At 40.8% G+C, this 18,384-nt stretch overlaps 1 pseudogene; it reads right to left on the minus strand.

Annotated features, from left to right (window-relative positions):
• Positions 1 to 12,835: 12,835 nt before the first annotated feature.
• On the minus strand, positions 12,836 to 17,960 carry LOC124269259 (annotated as a pseudogene).
• Between the last annotated feature and the right edge of the window lie 424 nt (positions 17,961 to 18,384).

Here is an 18,384-nt window from a genome sequence, read left to right on the forward strand (position 1 = left end):
ATTGGTAAAAAGGCCCATAACTGTTTCGACATAGATGATCTGTTAGTTACAGGTTGTTCTGTTAGGATTACGGGTTATATTCCCCAAACAGTTTGTGGGTTGTCTCTTCAATGAGAATTGTGCCAACTTCTTTTGAAAAGTGTCTCCTAAAAAGTGAGGTCAGATTACCGTAGTCACACTGTCTGAAGTACATGGACAAGTACATGATACAATCGTGTTGTCGTATAGTAATGTATACTACTATTAGCCTATATATGCCGATGAGGAATGAAATGTTTTTACTTGTAGTGTTAAGTGTTCCTTTGCATGTTGTAAAACGTCGTGATGAGTTTTGTGTTATTTCTTGTAAAAAGTTAACTAAGTGGTGTTACCAGTATTTCGTATCAATGAGGATAGTGCAGTTGCTGCGTTTGTGGGTTATGCCCATGTCATTAAGGAAAGGGGTGTTGTGTGAGATGTGGATTATGCCCATGTCATTAAGGGGAGGGGTGTTGTGTGAGATGTGGATTATGCCCATGTCATTAAGGGAAGGGCTGTTGTGTGAGATGTGGATGATGCCCATGTCATTAAAAATATGGCCATATCATGAGAATACTAGTCTTCTTGCTACATATTTATACTATGGCCATATCATGAGAATACTAGTCTCCTAGCTACATATTTATACTATGGCCATATCATGAGAATACTAGTCTCCTTGCTACATATTTATACTATGCCCATATCATGAGAATACTAGTCTCCTTGCTACATATTTATACTATGGCCATATCATGAGAATACTAGTCTCCTTGCTACATATTTATACTATGCCCATATCATGAGAATACTAGTCTCCTTGCTACATATTTATACTATGCCCATATCATGAGAATACTAGTCTCCTTGCTACATATTTATACTATGGCCATATCATGAGAATACTAGTCTCCTTGCTACATATTTATACTATGCCCATATCATGAGAATACTAGTCTCCTTGCTACATATTTATACTATGCCCATATCATGAGAATACTAGTCTCCTTGCTACATATTTATACTATGGCCATATCATGAGAATACTAGTCTCCTTTGCTACATATTTATACTATGGCCATATCATGAGAATACTAGTCTCCTTGCTACATATTTATACTATGCCCATATCATGAGAATACTAGTCTCCTTGCTACATATTTATACTATGCCCATATCATGAGAATACTAGTCTCCTTGCTACATATTTATACTATGGCCATATCATGAGAATACTAGTCTCCTTGCTACATATTTATACTATGCCCATATCATGAGAATACTAGTCTCCTTGCTACATATTTATACTATGCCCATATCATGAGAATACTAGTCTCCTTGCTACATATTTATACATAGGAATATGGCCATGTCATGAGAATAGAATACTAGCGTACATCTCCTTGTCTACATATTTATAGAATATACTATTGCCCATATCATGAGAATACTAGTCTCCTAGCTACATATTTATACTATGCCCATATCATGAGAATATCTAGTCTCCTTGCCACATGTGAGAATACTACTCCTTATACTATGCCCATATCATGAGAATACTAGTCTCCTTGCTACATATTTATACTATGCCCATATCATGAGAATACTAGTCTCCTTGCTACATATTTATACTATGCCCATATCATGAGAATACTAGTCTCCTTGCTACATATTTATACTATAGCCATATCATGAGAATACTAGTCTCCTTGCTACATATTTATACTATGGCCATATCATGAGAATACTAGTCTCCTTGCTACATATTTATACTATGCCCATATCATGAGAATACTAGTCTCCTAGCTACATATTTATACTATGCCCATATCATGAGAATACTAGTCTCCTTGCTACATATTTATACTATGCCCATATCATGAGAATACTAGTCTCCTTGCTACATATTATATATACTATAGCCATATCATGAGAATACTAGTCTCCTTGCTACATATTTATACTATGGCCCATATCATGAGAATACTAGTCTCCTTGCTAGTCTCCTTTGCTACATATTTATACTATGGCCATATCATGAGAATACTAGTCTCCTTGCTACAATCTTATGCCCATATCATGGGATACTAGTCTCCTATGGCCATATCATGAGAATACTAGTCTCCTTGCTACATACATTTTATACTATGCCCATATCATGAGAATACTAGTCTCCTTGCTACATATTTATACTATGCCCATATCATGAGACATATTTATACTAGTCTCCTCCTGCTACATATTTATACTATATCATGCCCATACCATGATGATACAGATGATACCAGTGTTGCTATAGTGGTTCATAATGTCCATATGGATGAGGGTACTCGTGTTCTCTTTACATTTGTTGAATATGGCCATATGCATATCATTAGGATAGTGAAATCGTGTTTGATCACCCAATTCAATTTAATCGAAATTTACCACAAAGTGGCGTGGGGATTTGCTTTTGATGGGTCCCTTCACAGTAGTAGACATCAATGGTGTACGATCACGGCTAACAGAGTATACCAATTCAGTTCCCGAATTGACTATGGCCATATCATCATCATACTCGTGTTCTTGCTACATTTGTTGTCTATGGCCAAATCATGATGATTGTGTTCTTGCTACATTTGTTGTCTATGGCCAAATCATGATGATTGTGTTCCTGCTACATTTGTTGACTATGACCATACCGTGACGATTGTGGTCTTGCTACAGTTGTTTCCTTTGGCCATATCAAGATGATTGTGGTCTTGCTACATTTGCTGACTATGACCATATCATGATGATTGTGGTCTTGCTACATTTGTTTCCTTTGGCCATATCAAGAATGATAGTGTTCTTGCTACATTTGTTGACTATGGGCCGTATATGATGATGATTGTGTTGTTCTTGCTACATTTGTTGTCTATGGCCAAATCATGATGATTGTGTTCTACTGCTACAGTTGTTGACTATGACCATATCATGATGATTGTGGTCTTGCTACATTTGTTTCCTTTGGCCATATCAAGATGATAGTGTTCTTGCTACATTTGTTGACTATGACCATACCGTGACGATTGTGTTCTTGCTACAGTTGTTGACTATGACCATATCATGACGATTGTGTTCTTGCTACATTTGTTTCCTTTGGCCATATCAAGATGATAGTGTTCTTGCTACATTTGTTGACTATGACCATACCGTGACGATTGTGTTCTTGCTACATTTGTTGACTATGGCCATATCAAGATGAACATGATAGAAGTGTTCTTGCTACATTTGTTGATCATGGCCATATCATGACGATTGTGTTCTTTGCTACATTTGTTTCCTTGGCCATATCAAGATGATAGTGTTCTTGCTACATTTGTTGATCTATGACCATACCGTGACGGTGTGTTCTCGCTACATTTGTTGACTATGGCCATATCATGACGATGGTGTTCTTTGCTACAGTTGTTGACTGGTGACCATATCATGATGATTGTGGTCTTGCTACATTTGTTTTCCTTTGGCCATATCAAGATGATAGTGTTCTTGCTACATTTGTTGACTATGGAAATATGATGATGATTGTGTTCTTTGCTACATCTGTTGACTATGACCATATCAAAGAAAATACTAGCTACATTTGATTATTACTGAGTTAGTTTAGTTTTACGCCGCACTCAGCGATATTCCGGCTATATGGCGGCAGTCTCTAAATAATCGAGTCTGGACCACACAATCCAGTGATCAACAGCATGAGCATGGACCTAAACAATTGGCGATGGATGACATGTGTCAACTAAGTCAGCGAGCCTGACCACCCGATCCCGTTAGTCGCCTCTTACAAGCATGGTTTACTGAAGATCATTTCTAACCCGGATCTTCGCTGGTCTGTTGATTACTGATGAGGGTAGAGGTGTTGTGGGATGTGTTCAGTTACTCATGTCAATGCTGATTTCAAACTGACGGATCATGTGTTGCAGGGGCCAATTCGTTAATATTTTACGTATGATTCAACGAGTTTGTTGCTGTCGGGTTTTGTTGCTTTGTTTTTTGGTTAGGCATGTAACTTCAGGCGAGGTGAAATTGGGTTTAACGTCGTGCTTGAGAATATTTCGCTCATATGACGACGTGCATGCGTGTGTGTGTATGTGTGTATGTGTATGTGCGGCTGCTTGTACTAGCCCAGACTTAAGCTGGTTTTATAGTGCTAGCTCACTGAGATACCATGCCGCAGTGAAGCATGAATACCCCCCTCAGACACATTATACTGATTCCGAGCCGACCAGTCCTTGTTGTACCCATTAATGCCGAGCTACAGGCAGGGACCAACAAGTCCCATATTTTAACGTCTTTTGGTATGACGCGGTCGGGGATCGAACCCATGACCTTCCGCTCTCCGTGCGAACGCTCTAACCACTGCACCACGAAGGCAGTCGCATGTAACTTTAATTCCAGATGGGTAACATAGGGCAAATCTGTACATGTTTAAAACATTTAGTCAGCCTGTTAGTTAAAGCGTTCGCCTGTCACGAAGAAGACACGTATTCGATTCCTCACATGGGTATAATGTGTGCAACTCATTTCTGCGTTCGCCTTCCTTACGTTACTGGAATATTGCGAAAAAAGCTGTAAAACCCCACTCACTTACCGACTCGTGTTTATTGCTACGTGCGAGTCTCCAGTGGATGAAGGTTTATTACTGTTCACAGCGACAAGAGGTGAGGTGAAATTGGATTTTACGTCGTGCTTGAGAATATTTCACTCATATGACGACGTTCATGCATGTGTATGTGTATGTGCGGCTGCTTGTACTAAAGTACTGTCGGAAATGCTAGAAAAATGCTTTTTAGCCTTAATATCTTTATAAAAGTGATAAATGTACTATGTTGTCAATATATCAACTTGTCTATTGTCCACCTAATTTTTATTTCAACCGATTTAACATTCCCATGCATTTAAAGGGCAGTTTACAGGAGAGAATTTGGTGCCAAAACAGCAACTTAAGATTTTTCAGAGTTCAACAACAGAAATCTGAAATAGTCTTTACATTTATGCTAATAATACAGGTGGTGTAAAAATATGAATTAACGTGTTTCTTAAACAAATAAATATGCAATGTTTGTGTTACTTTACTTAATTATCGTTTCTATATTGAAGAAATAATATTATAAATGTTAAGTCTTGATAAATAAGTTTCCCGTCATGCATGCACATCTTTATCACAGCGTACACTATGGACAACGATTTGCAGTCGATTGTTGCAAAGGTTTATAGTTTTTTTCTGCTTAAAAAAGACAGAGGCAAACCTTTCATTAGTTTAGAAAGGGTTTATTACAGAACTTGCAGAGCTGTTGGCATGTCTTACCAAGAAGTTTAAAATATTGTAAACAAATCATACAAGACAGGGACCGTCTCAAATGCAAAACCGGGACGTAAAACCATCCTTGACAACTTTGACAAGGGAGTGCTTAGACGGGCGGTCTACAAACGTTATGAGAAGAAGAATATATATATTCTAAAGAAGCTACAGTGACTTCGTTAAATCGTTGGCCAATGTTCACAACTAGATTAAACTGTTCGAATTACATCCATATTTTTCAATGAAATATACTGTTGACATCCAAACATGTATTAAAACGTTGCACATTTCTACAATCAATCGATAAGGTAACACAAGTAGTAGGATTCTTTCCAATATACAGTAATTCGTATGGGTATTTCAAAACAAACACACATACACAAATGATCCCTAACATAACCGATACGTATACTTTACGTACACATATTCAACATTTTGCAGAAAAACATCTATTGAGATGACCCTCGCCCGAGCGTGTGCTAAGGTGTCAATTTCACCTGTCGATACCGTGGATGCTGATGACGTAACACAGGCAGTTAATGTTTGTATCAAATAACGTCCCACTACCCCCTTATTTTTCTAAGTTTTTGGTATTTTCATCAGTAAAAACACATTTTAGAGCATGTCTCAAAATTTATTCCCTCGGTCTACATTAGGTAGATGTTTCTTGAAGTGATATTTGTTATTTAAGTAACTGTAATACCTCTGAATTTTAAATATAAGTCAAAAAGCATTTTTCTAGCATTTCCGACAGTACTATAGCCCAGACTGAAGCTGGTTTTATAGTGCTAGCCCACTGAGATACCATGCCGCAGTGAAGCATGAATACCCGACTCAGACACATTATACTGACTCCGAGCCGACCAGTCCTTGTTGTGCCCATTAATGCCGAGCGCCAGGCAGGGACCAACAAGTACCATATTTTAACGTCTTTTTGCTATGACGCGGTCGGGGATCGAACCCGCGACCTTCCGCTCTCCGGGCGAACGCTCTAATCACTACACCACGGAGGCGGTCCACAGCGACAAGAGCACACGCTAAACAACACTTCAGTTAGATCAGTAGGCATTCCTCAGCATAGCTGGGTGCAACATACAAGAAAGATACCAACACTTTTTTAGGTAGTACACAAAGATTTAATTAAGCACCCCCTGTATTTTGCAATGATAGGTTTTCAACACGTACATAAAAACTTCTCGTGGTGAACACGATGGAAAAACATGAGTATTTCTGACCCGTATGATCCTTTGACACATAACGACTGACAAAATTGGTGTATCCATGTTGATTTATTATGATACTTGCTCATTTCAAGACACTGATTGTCACGTAAAACCATGTCTGTACAAGCATGGCAATGGAATGGTTAATGTTGAATTTATTGGTGAATGTGGACATTCAAAATGTCATTTTGCGTGTCTTACACAATTGAAGGTCAATACCGAGTGTAACCTCCATGTGACTGTATGACAGCCAGCACTCTCCTCATACCCCCGTCAGCCACCTGATCCTCTGCTGGAGGGCAGTCTACACCATTCCTCGTGTAAAGCAGCTTCCAAATGGGCCAGGTTCTGCACAGAAGGATCCCTTTGTTGCGCAGAACCAAACACGTCCCATGTATGCTCCAAAGGGTTAAGATCGGGACTCATTCAATCGTGAGAGGTCAGGGGGTGCTTAACTAAGTTCTTTGTGTATAGTTGCAATACACATGTTAGGTCATCTTTTAGCAGATGTGTACATGACACTCACCATCATATCGGTCAACCTTGGAACCCGTTCGTTTTGTTTCTCGAGTGCTTGCGCATGCTCAGATAGCCACCTAACGCGAACTACACATTTTCCGCTGGGTGACACTCGGTTGACTGTTTACAAACAAATAAAATAATTTTAGGTCAGTTGATTAAAATATGTCTCATTATTTTCTTCCTAGTAATAGTGGTCTATAGACAGACATGATGCAGTGTCCAAATATGACTCGTACGTGTCTGTAACACTCATTTGCGACCATCTGTGAATCAATTCAATTAACCAAAACAGCTTGGATAATTACGAATTTGTTCATTTGTGTGAGTAAGTCGGTAAATGAGGACGAATATCTTTGGCCTACTCATCCATGTTGCTATGAACACCGCGTCAATGACGTACTTCCGCCACTCTCACGATCTCCTTCCTCGATTTTGCAGGAGGGCCCTCTTGACTCGAGCGAGCGAACACACGTGAGAGACGCTCGGGTCGTTCGATTAGGCAATTCATCGCACGTGCGAAACACTTTGTGCAAAACGAACGCACCCATGATGACAATTCTGGACAAAACGTTCATTTCGACGTCAATAGACCTGTACTCTTCCGTCACTGACACTGAACCATACACGTCGCCAGTTTTGTTGATTCCAGAATCGAACGTTATTGCACCACTGGACACGTTGACGTCGATGTAGTTGTCGCAGCACAGAGCCAAATGAAGGTGTGGCTCGAAGTCCAGCTTCTGGTAAATTACGAATGGTTTGCGCCGACACTCCTCAAAACAAGGCACTGCACTTGCTGTGACAGTTCGATTCCACAAATGAATTAACCGGATGTAGCTATCCTGCTGAGGTAATCCGAGGTCTTCCACGAATTGATGGTACTCTGGTGAACACGAGGTGACGTGAGTAATAAAAAGTTATATAATACGGATTTTCTCCTTTTAAAAATAACATGGTAGGTTTTGGCAGCTATAAAAAACAGATATTGCTATTGGACAGGATACAAGCAGCTTTTTGTATATCAGTAAAATTACTAAAATTCTGACATTGACTATCACAAGTATTTAAAAGACTAAAACGTTCATCACTATAAACCGGGCAGTTAAAACATGAACTTCGTCTTCAACACAGTGTTTAAAATAAAAACATTTTCTGTCGTTAAGTGGGATATTGTTATATCTACCCAGCTCAATATTAATTGGTGCAGTGCCGCATCTGAACTTAGCATATGCACATCTGTATGGGCGGGGCATGGGATGAGTTACGTAAAAATTCTGGGGTTTAAACATCCTTAAAAGTACAATAAAGCGTAGCTCATTTATCCCCGTTTAGAGGGACCACAGGTATTCCCTACCGATTCCTTCCACTCCTGTCTATAAATATCAAATAATTGAGACTCCCCAGCCTCCCAGTGGCAATTAATGTTTCGATTTACAGCCGTGAGTCGCGGCATAACGATATTAGCTAAAAATGCCAATAACCGACTAAAAGCAGAACCTTTTCTCCATGACATTTCCATGCAAACGTAAAGGTGCATTAAAGTTTCCAAAGATTCATTTTTCTGTGTGCATTCGTTCCATTTAAACAAACCAGCATTATGACGAAATAACATTCAAACACTAATTTTGCAAAAAACACCTCAAAACCATTTCAAATGTATAATATCAATATCACCTATGAGCTTTTTGGGGAGTGTATAAACAACTCGCAGGTAAATATTTAATTTCAGGCATTTGTTTCTGAACGTGCTACGAGTTAAGTATAGGTTTCCCCTTTCAAGGTTGTTTTAAAATAAATACCTGTTGTAGTGAGGATGATTAAACGGCTTACACCACGAGGGCATATATACATGCGTGTGTAAGGTATTGAAACGCATTGTCAAAATGAGTACAATTTTACTGCTTGTAAATAGAAACAATTGCCCTAGGGTAGTTATTCAGTTATGCTAATAAAACACTTCCAAGAACAATGGACATAACTAATTGGCAGAAAAGTCGAGGAATTCCATCACCGATCATGAAACCTGAACAAAATGAGCGAAGGTTGAACTGGTGCTTACAGCATATAAATTTTAACTGGGACAATGTGATTTTTCTCAGATGAAAGATCTGTGTGGCCGTTTCCTAATACACTGAAATTCTGGACCAAACAATCTGAAAAACCCTTTGTATTATCGCCTAAAGTACAGTCCGTCAGGATGTCATCACGGTGAAAACAGTGGCACTGCAGCCTTTGGTAGTGCACTTCCAAGAAACAAGTCCCCATTCTTTCACCAATTCTATACAAAAAGCCAGATACACAGAAATACCTACCACCACGTGCGAGGGCGGTGGGGGTAGCCTAATGGTTAAAGCGTTCGGTCGTCACGCCAAAGACCCGGGTTCGAATCCCCACAAGTTAGTATAATGTGTGAAGCCCATTTCTGGTGTCCCCGCCGTGATATTGCTGGAATATTGCTAAAAGCGGCGTAAAACCAAACTCAGTCAGTCAGTGCTGTTGGGAGAAACTTAAAATCTGAGCGTTTTTCCATTTCGAATGTGATGCAACAACCTCCATTTCCAGCATACATATACTAGTTCTTTTTAGTATGACATTGAGTGAACATAATGAAGTGAATACATTTCATGTAATCTTTGAGTTGATCGCCGTGAACACTGTTCGTTGCCCGTCAGGGCCTGTAGTCACTTCGAGATGACCCACTGACGGCAGTCCCTTATCAATCCCTGTGTTATAACAACAAGTATCGAGACAAACTGGAGATCACCTTCCTAAGAATGGGAAATTTTGGAGGGTCGACGTCCTGAGAATCGGTATCATTTTGTCTCAGCGAACTGTAAATGTCCTGTAAGGTCACGGCATCGTAGTATTCCCGGTGGGAAACTTACACTTCAACATACCCAAGAATCTGTGCCAAGAGGATCACCCCAGGATTGAAATCACCCAACCGTAAAACGGTGATAGATAAAGGAGGACCTGTAGTTTAGATAATTTTGAAGATAATTAAGAAAAATACAATAACATATACTGCAGTATTTCTAAATATAGCGTTTAAGATCTTTGTCTTCATAATTGATATGGACAACCATGTGAGATGGAAAACCCCTTTAAAACAAGGTTTTAAGATGTAGTTTGCGTAAAAAGTATATAGGATATATTGTCCACAATTGTTAGGTTCATTGTAGACCATCAGTTTACTACACGGAGATGTTTCGCGTTTTGTCACACAGGAATATCAAGGAACTTTGTAAAAGGAGATGAAAAGCACCTTAAATATGTTTACATGTATATGGTCTTGTGTAATTATCAAGATTTAGCATAGTATGAACATACCCGAGGAGACTTCTGCGCTTCCAAATGACTGCACTGGAGGTAGATTCCAACCGACACGGTTGCTGACAGATTTGTTTAGGGCAAAGGATTGTTCTTCGTGGAGCTGTCTGTAGTTTCCAGACTGTTCGCGGTCTAAGTTCCATTTTTTTAACATTTGTCGAACTGATTACACCAATGGCATTCTGCAAGTATCTAGAGCTTATAAGCTTTCAATCCAGTGAAAATGCAACATAAACGGCCTTTCATTGTTCTCATTGTTCCACCTTGTCATAACGAGGTTCACTTGTTCATACAGTACAACTAATAATTGTTTGAAGGGCATATTAGAAGTTATTATGACTGTAATACATACGGTCTTTATGGATGACAACTTCCTTTATTTATTGCATATATCGATGTAGATGCTTGCATCTTTATCAACGATGTACGAATCTACATCGAAAAGCTCGCTCTATGCAATAAGTAAGAAGTTAATAATCGATAAAGTTGTATGTTCTCCATTTTTGAGCAATAACTAATATTATAGAAATTAGAATCAACAGGTGTAACTGCAATAGAATCTAGCGATGTTTTCATAATCAAGGATCGCATAGGCAGTTAATCAAGTAGCATTTTGTTCGACGATCATCAACATTCCCTGATTAACTTAATCCGGCGTTTTCCGCATCACTGTTTTTACAGATGTGTTCTTACCAAGAAATGGATCGTTGCGCAATCCTTGCATACATGTCTCCGAGCCTACCCTCGGAATTGCATGGACGCCCAAGTCCATAAACTACCGCACCGCGTTGCTGGCGCGGCTTTACATATTAAAGACAGAGATCGCACTACGATATTGGGAAATGTATGCATGCGGATTTGCGGTATAATGACACGGCACTCACTGTAATTTATTTAGCTGAGTAATGGAAACATGCTTTCATTGACACAATAATGACGCACTTGCCATATGTAGTGTCGACCCGATGTCCAGAATCGTCACAGCCTGAGTTTCACCATCACACGCATTGTCAAGAACCCAAATCTATCCGCGAGTTCCCGTGGGGACACCCTGCGGGATGCCAAGCAATTAAGGGCTTTTGGTCCTAAAGGGAGAACCAAATGTGTTATCTGCGCATTATGGAATTAAAATATTGAGAAAGATGCAAGTCTTTTAATGACGAGTAGCATGCCCCTTGTTTGCATCGGTTGGTCGTACCACCGAGGTATAAGCGCCAACTGGGCCATGGCACAAATAATTGCAACATGGGTCCGGCTCCAGTAAAGTCATAGTTGGCGGTCGCGCAATTTGGAACCAGAACTGGTAATTGAAGTATACGCTTTGTCATCGGAAATCTGGTAATGGAAGGGTGCTCGGCCCCACCCTCATTATCGCAACGGTGGCGTGCGCAAAGGAGCTGAGAACCAGCTTAGTAATACCGAGGTAACGCCTCGCGAGATCTTGTAGGCCCTTTTGAAAGACTTTTGTACTTTTTCATATCTGACAGTTTCAACTGCACGTTTCCAAGATTCCAGCCCCCGTTTCATTAAGTGAAACATGCTTTTTGGTTTTATTTTTATTTACCAACCACCACTTTACAAAACTGGGTACAACAATTACTGGTTGGTGTCGGAAAACGTGACCGAGGAGCTTCTGGTTGTTCTTTCGGTTAACTGGAAAGTCTCATCGCAGCACCGTTCAATGTGGATTATGTCCAATATGGTAGTACTCATGAGAGTTCCACAGAAAGCTTCCTAGACTTCCACCTGCAAAACAAACGAGGGAAAGCTTTCCATTACAAAAAGTCTTGATCACAAAATTAACCCAAAGCTTACATACACTCTTCAAAAAAACAAATTGCACAGGCGTCTTGTGAAGTTGATCGTGACAGCAATAGTCATTAAGACAATTGCTATGTTTTAACTTCGCTGACGATGTGGTGGTGGTGGTGGTGGTTATAGTATCGTGCGCAACCTCATCCTAAAGTGTGTTTGAAAAGGTTTGTGAAATAAAGAAAACAAATGAAGAGTGGGAGTAATGTTGAAAAGTATTTCCACGTGGGGCCACGTGCAATATGTGGGAAACACGAGTAGAGACTCAAAGACCAAAGTCATGCCTTATGAAAGAAAAAAAAATAAATACTAAATGCCGATATGCAAAATGCCACCGACCGAAATATCGCCATTAGACGTTTGGAAGCAACTCCGTCGCAGTCTGCCCTTCGGTAAAGAGTACAATCAACGTTCACAGAATATCTTCCATATATGTTCACATACACGATCTATAGTTTCATTGAGTAGATCCCGAGAAAGGACACAACGTTTCAAATGAATATTGGTCCCTTGCTTGTGATGCAGCTGATTTGGAGCATTAAACAATTCAAGACTCGCCTAAATTATTTATAGATTACCTGGCTGTTCCTCTCGCGTTTTTCGGCCTTTAGGAAAACAGGGACGGCTGCAAGTGAAAACATATGAAAGTTACTTCTCAACAAACAGCTGACGCAGTCAGTATTAGCAAATTTCATTTCGAAGGGGGTAAACCGTACAAGTTCAACGTCAACCAACTAGATGTGTGCACAAAATTACAAAAAGAAACTCATAGTCGACATGGTTACGATTCAGCTTTTCACATTTGACAACTTAAAATGTATTTGAATGCGCGAAGGCGCAAAGTGCCAGAAGCATATTTAGCTCCAGTCCCTACGCCATTGCATGCTTTGGCGCAGACCGTAAAGTTGCATCTCAAACTTCAGTTGTGGGATCCTTGGTTACCAGACGAACACTTTGAAGAAGGCGCTGTAGGTTCTTCTTGCCGCGCGTTTAAAAGCCGAGCGCCTGTTTCTAGCAACTACGCCGTTCCTGGCCAACTGAAACGCAGACTAACGAATGGGTTAAAGGGTGGTGCCGTTTAACGCAATATTTGAGCTACATACCGGGGTTTGTAAACATACCCTCATCAAAACTTCAGACTCGGTGCGTACCATGTAGCCACTCACTCCAGGCAACTGTCCTAAACCAAATTTCCTTTCGCAAAACCATACTTTGAAAGGCGCCGTTTATACGACGAACTGGGATGTATTGTAAAACAAATTGAAAAACGTTGAAAAGATTGTCATGCGTTCAATAAAATGAATGAAACGCTCATTGATACGTTAACTTCTTGCCAATTTTTACAGCAACCCGTCCAGCTGTTCACATTACGTTCCAACATTTTGATCGGTAGTATAATTCTAGATTGGACTAGACAATCTAGAGATCAACACAACCATCGTACCACATAACTGAGACGACGATATTATTGCGTCAACTCGCGATCAAGATCTGACCAGCAGATCCTGTTATTGCAGCTCTCATGACAAGCGGAGGTCGTTGCCAAGACGCCGACTGCCGAGTAATCTTAGTTCATTTTGGCATATTGATGCTGAGTTTTTTTCGAATTTCCCCGCCAGAACTGGCAGCCAGACAGATTGCCGACCAAATTTAGGAGCGTTGGATGGTTACTTAGAAAATTGAAGTGCGCTTGATTATTATTAAGGCAGCTTGGAACATGGCGAAATACAGACATGCAAAGTTAGAGAACAGTAACATTAAGAATGAATAAGCAACGATAATGAAGGTAATGAAACATTACATCGGAAGCTAATTTCCGCCATATCGGTAGATGCAATTTAGAAGGGGATAGACCCTTTTCAGCAAATGCCAGGGTATCTGTTATTTAGTGTTAACCTCCATAAAGAAACCTTCTCACCACCCTGATCTTGAGAACAGAAAGTCTACCACACCTTGAATTCAAAGCATCGCAAGACCCGGTCGTAAGCCTTTTCAGCAGGTCCTGGGCGAAAAGCAGTTATGTGGTAGCGTAACTCATGGGTATTGCTCACACCATGCTAACCAATGACATTAAGAAACATTAGCAATGTCGTACGCCGAATTACCAGAACCGGTTTCCTATATAAAACAAAACATGGATGGAACACTACGGATAACAGCATATGGTCTCCGTCACTATTGTTCCAGGAGCAGCCAATAAACGTATTATATGTTTCATCCTACCGAGTGCGACGGCCTTCAAGCGGACACTCTGCCGGCATTAACGGAACCTGAAATCTTCCCTGCCGATGACGCCGACAAGGTACAGGAGAATGACAGAGGGGTCTTCGGGGCGCATTCCCCACTATTACGGTTTTGTTGCCAGCACCGGCGGGGAAAACGGGTTAAAGGTGGAAACATTTAGATCTTCATCGCCAAGTCAAAAGACAAGGTTGCACATCGATCGTAAAACGAATGTGAAACATAAACAAAAAAAAGTTAAAATATGAAAATGAGCGATAAAACATGCCCAAGAATGGCTTTAGGATGACTGGTAATGATTCTTGAAAAGAATTCAGCTTAGAATATGGAAATCGTCCGGAAATGTTTCCGTACCACAGTTTATCCTTCCAGCAACTTTACCCAGGCTTCACCTTCCAATGGACGAGCGCTCTCCTTCTTCGCACCGTACTGGTAGGAGCAGGTTAGAAGTGTACCCGTTCATCTGTTCGGTGAAGCCGGCTACCGGGGGTGCCGAACGCCACAGTCACCAGGATTGTGTAAACAAATGCATCCTTCTTTTTCTGGAAACAAGAAACACAAAAATGCAATTGACCATCTGCTTTAGGGAAGCCTTATGGCCGGGCGTTAGGCAGTATACTGTACTCCGGTTTCAGACGAAATCGCACCGCACATTGTACCCATGTGGGGAATCGAACCTGGGTCTTAGGCGTGACAAGGAACGCTTTTACCACTAGGCCACCCCAGCGGCTCATTACGCTGTGAAAATTTCCCATCCCCCACCTCCAGGATTATGATTGACTATCTTCGCAATAGGATAGACGATGAAGCCAGCCCGACCACCCGATCCCGCTAGTCGCAGGAAAGTAGCATTATTCAAAATGTCAACCTCGGAGACATTTATTTGATTCATTCCTCGGAAAAATCCATCACATTAACCTCGCCTGCGTTCGTTTTGGTTAAGCATCGTTAGATATTCCCAAAAACGTATACGTCCGGAGTTGCCCGAAACTAGAAGTTTTCATGAGTTACCAAGCTGCTTGGAACCGGTTATGCGTGACAGTATCGCGGGTGTATACCAGCTCGCACTTTTGCTATGGATCAAATCATTGATTCAACAGAAAACTGACGTAGGGAATCCACTTTGGCTTTAAATATCTAAGCCTGGAACTTAGGGTTTCCAGTGTGCGACCGCATCTTGTGAATCCCATACCGGTAATTGAGGTGTTGTGTACTTGTCAATGACTCCGTTCCACGATTTGCAGAATGGTGCCATGAAAACCATTTTTATGGTTACTCATGTATCAAGTGTATAGGGCTAAAGTAAAGTGTTACCATACCATTTATCCAGGCTTTATGATTTTAAACTATAAATCTAAGTAAATTCAGTAAAAGTTGGGATTTTGATCCTCAGCTAAGTTTTAGCATATATAACCAAAATATACTTACCACAAATTTACAGGCGGATGATCCCCAACAGTGACCGGGTAGGACACGGGCAAGTTGGAAGTACACTCATCATCGGAGGTGCGAAGTTTCATTTCCTTATTGCCTCCACAAAATGCTTTAGCCTCAGCATCAGCAATCGGTCAACAGATGTACTGCTGCGTCGGCGATACCGTTTTTCCACAGTCCGGTTCGACTGAAAATAAGACGCATTTGGTTAACGCCACGCTACGCACAGGAGCTAGTTTAGTTTCACGTCGGGCATCAGAGTGAGCGAGTGAATTTGGTTTTACGCCGCTTTTGAAGCAATATTCCAGGAATATCATGGCGTGTGTGGGACGGCGTGTTGGGGAGGTGGGTGGTTGGTGGGTACACCATAAAATGAGCTTCTTTACACAATATACCCATGTGGGGATCTGAACCTTGGTTCTCCGGCGTGACGAAGCGCACGGCTTTAACCACTATGTTCAATTCCCATTGCCCCGCCGGGCATCAGAAGCGGGATACCCATGTGGGTCCTTAGGACTTTACGAGCTTCCCAGCCAAAGTTTTAACCAGGAGGCTACCCTCTAGACTCTGTGAATTCACTTTATTACCCAATCAATATACGAGGAAGTGGAACATTTTGCAGGATACTCTGAAATGTGGGAACTACGGTAATCTAAATCAGGGTCACTACATACGAAATTTTGATGAATGTCCGACCTGAGCTAGGTTACATACTTATAGGATTCCCTTCACTACAGACTATTCTGCAGAGGTTCTACAAACTGCATATTCTACATGTGGATTTCTGCAGAGGTTCTACAAACTGCATATTCTACATGTGGATGTATACATGTGGGGTGGTAACAAAACCATGGCATTACTTACTGTCCAATAAATATCCTGGAGGTACCACAGCCTGGACGGTAGCCTGGATAAATACCACGCAGAACAAAAAAAACTTCATTAATACGGACACGAATGATAAACACCAATTCAATAAATGGACAGGACTTAACGTTACTTATAAAAGTGAGTGCCTTGTCTCTCGGCGCTAGAGTGAGGACCAAGTTGGGTTTTTACGCAGCCAGCAATATCACTGGATGACACCAGAAACGAGGTAAACACCGTACCCGCAAGTTGAATCGAACCTTAGCCTTCGGCCCAGACCGCAAGCTTTAACCATTACGCCACAGGTGTTACAGGATCCAATAAGGTAAACCTGCCGTATGTGCGGGCATACTTTGAATTATGAAAGGGAAAGTCTATTACCAACACTTTCAAGCATATATCCATGGCTAACAGTTTTGAACTCGGCAATATTTCGTCACAAGGCTGTTAGTAAATTCATCTAATGTCGAACATACAAGTCGGGAAGCATTGACATACGTACCAGGGATAATGATGGCGTCAATAGAACCACTGATCCCTATAGACTTGGGCTTGTCTGGGCATACTTACTATGAAGCCAAGAACAATGAAAATTCCTGCCATTCCTTCACCTTTCGGCTGGAAAAGAATATTTCTCAAATAAGACAGAGTCGGATGAATGTCAGTAAAGATTAAAGAAAAACGCGGGTGGCAGCCTTCGAATGGTTTGTGCTTCAGTGATGACCGATTTTCTCGGTTATTATACGTACACAATCTCTAGGTGTAACTTTTAATACAAGTGACTTCATTGCTCAGATACAGACTGTCGCGCCTAATTTTGAAGAGTTTAGAAATCAAATTATTTTTGAATGGGACTTATATATAAAGTTACATATGGTCCCTCAAAAATCACATCATTTCTCTTTTCGGGCTCAAACCACCCTCACGTAAACATAATCGGCGATTTTTCGGTCCATATCCCACACTACGTGAGTTCATTACTTGAACGAATAGTATTAAATACATCGTCACTAAAAAGGTTTTAAAATCTCAGTTACCATGCTGCTTGTAAACCTAAGACATCCTTTCCACGAATAACATGTAACACAGGTTATAAACACTCTCACCGCAACATTTGAAAGCTCAAACTCGGACCGTCTCATACAGTTTTGCCGACAAAGCTTTATATACATCCAATGAAAACCATGTGTACGTGCTGTACGATGGTGTTTTTTGGCGATTGAAACAAACTTCAATGTGACGTCTTTAACCGTAATAGCAATGGACTCCAGCCATTTCAGGGGTGGAGAGAAGTTTTGATGAACAGATGTACAGAAAATCATGATTCCTTTAACTTCTTCACAGAAGTGGATAAGCATTGTACTATATAACCTAAGACCATCCCTGACTAAATGCACTATACATATTATTATACTCATGCAACCTCCCCTTAACCCCCTGATTTCCACCACTGACTACTCCCCCAGTGTAATAATTCGACTGGGTCCAAAGTAGCAATTCAAAATTGTTTGTCGACCTTCTGTACTGATCTTGACACGGGAGCGTGTTACTGATTGAACATCGACAAATATCACCACCGCAACATCAACATCTACTACAGTCCGTTTGACTTCA

This window comes from Haliotis rubra, unplaced genomic scaffold (genome assembly GCF_003918875.1).
Source record: "Haliotis rubra isolate DU_JTF1 unplaced genomic scaffold, ASM391887v1 Scf143, whole genome shotgun sequence".
Lineage (NCBI taxonomy): Eukaryota > Metazoa > Mollusca > Gastropoda > Lepetellida > Haliotidae > Haliotis > Haliotis rubra.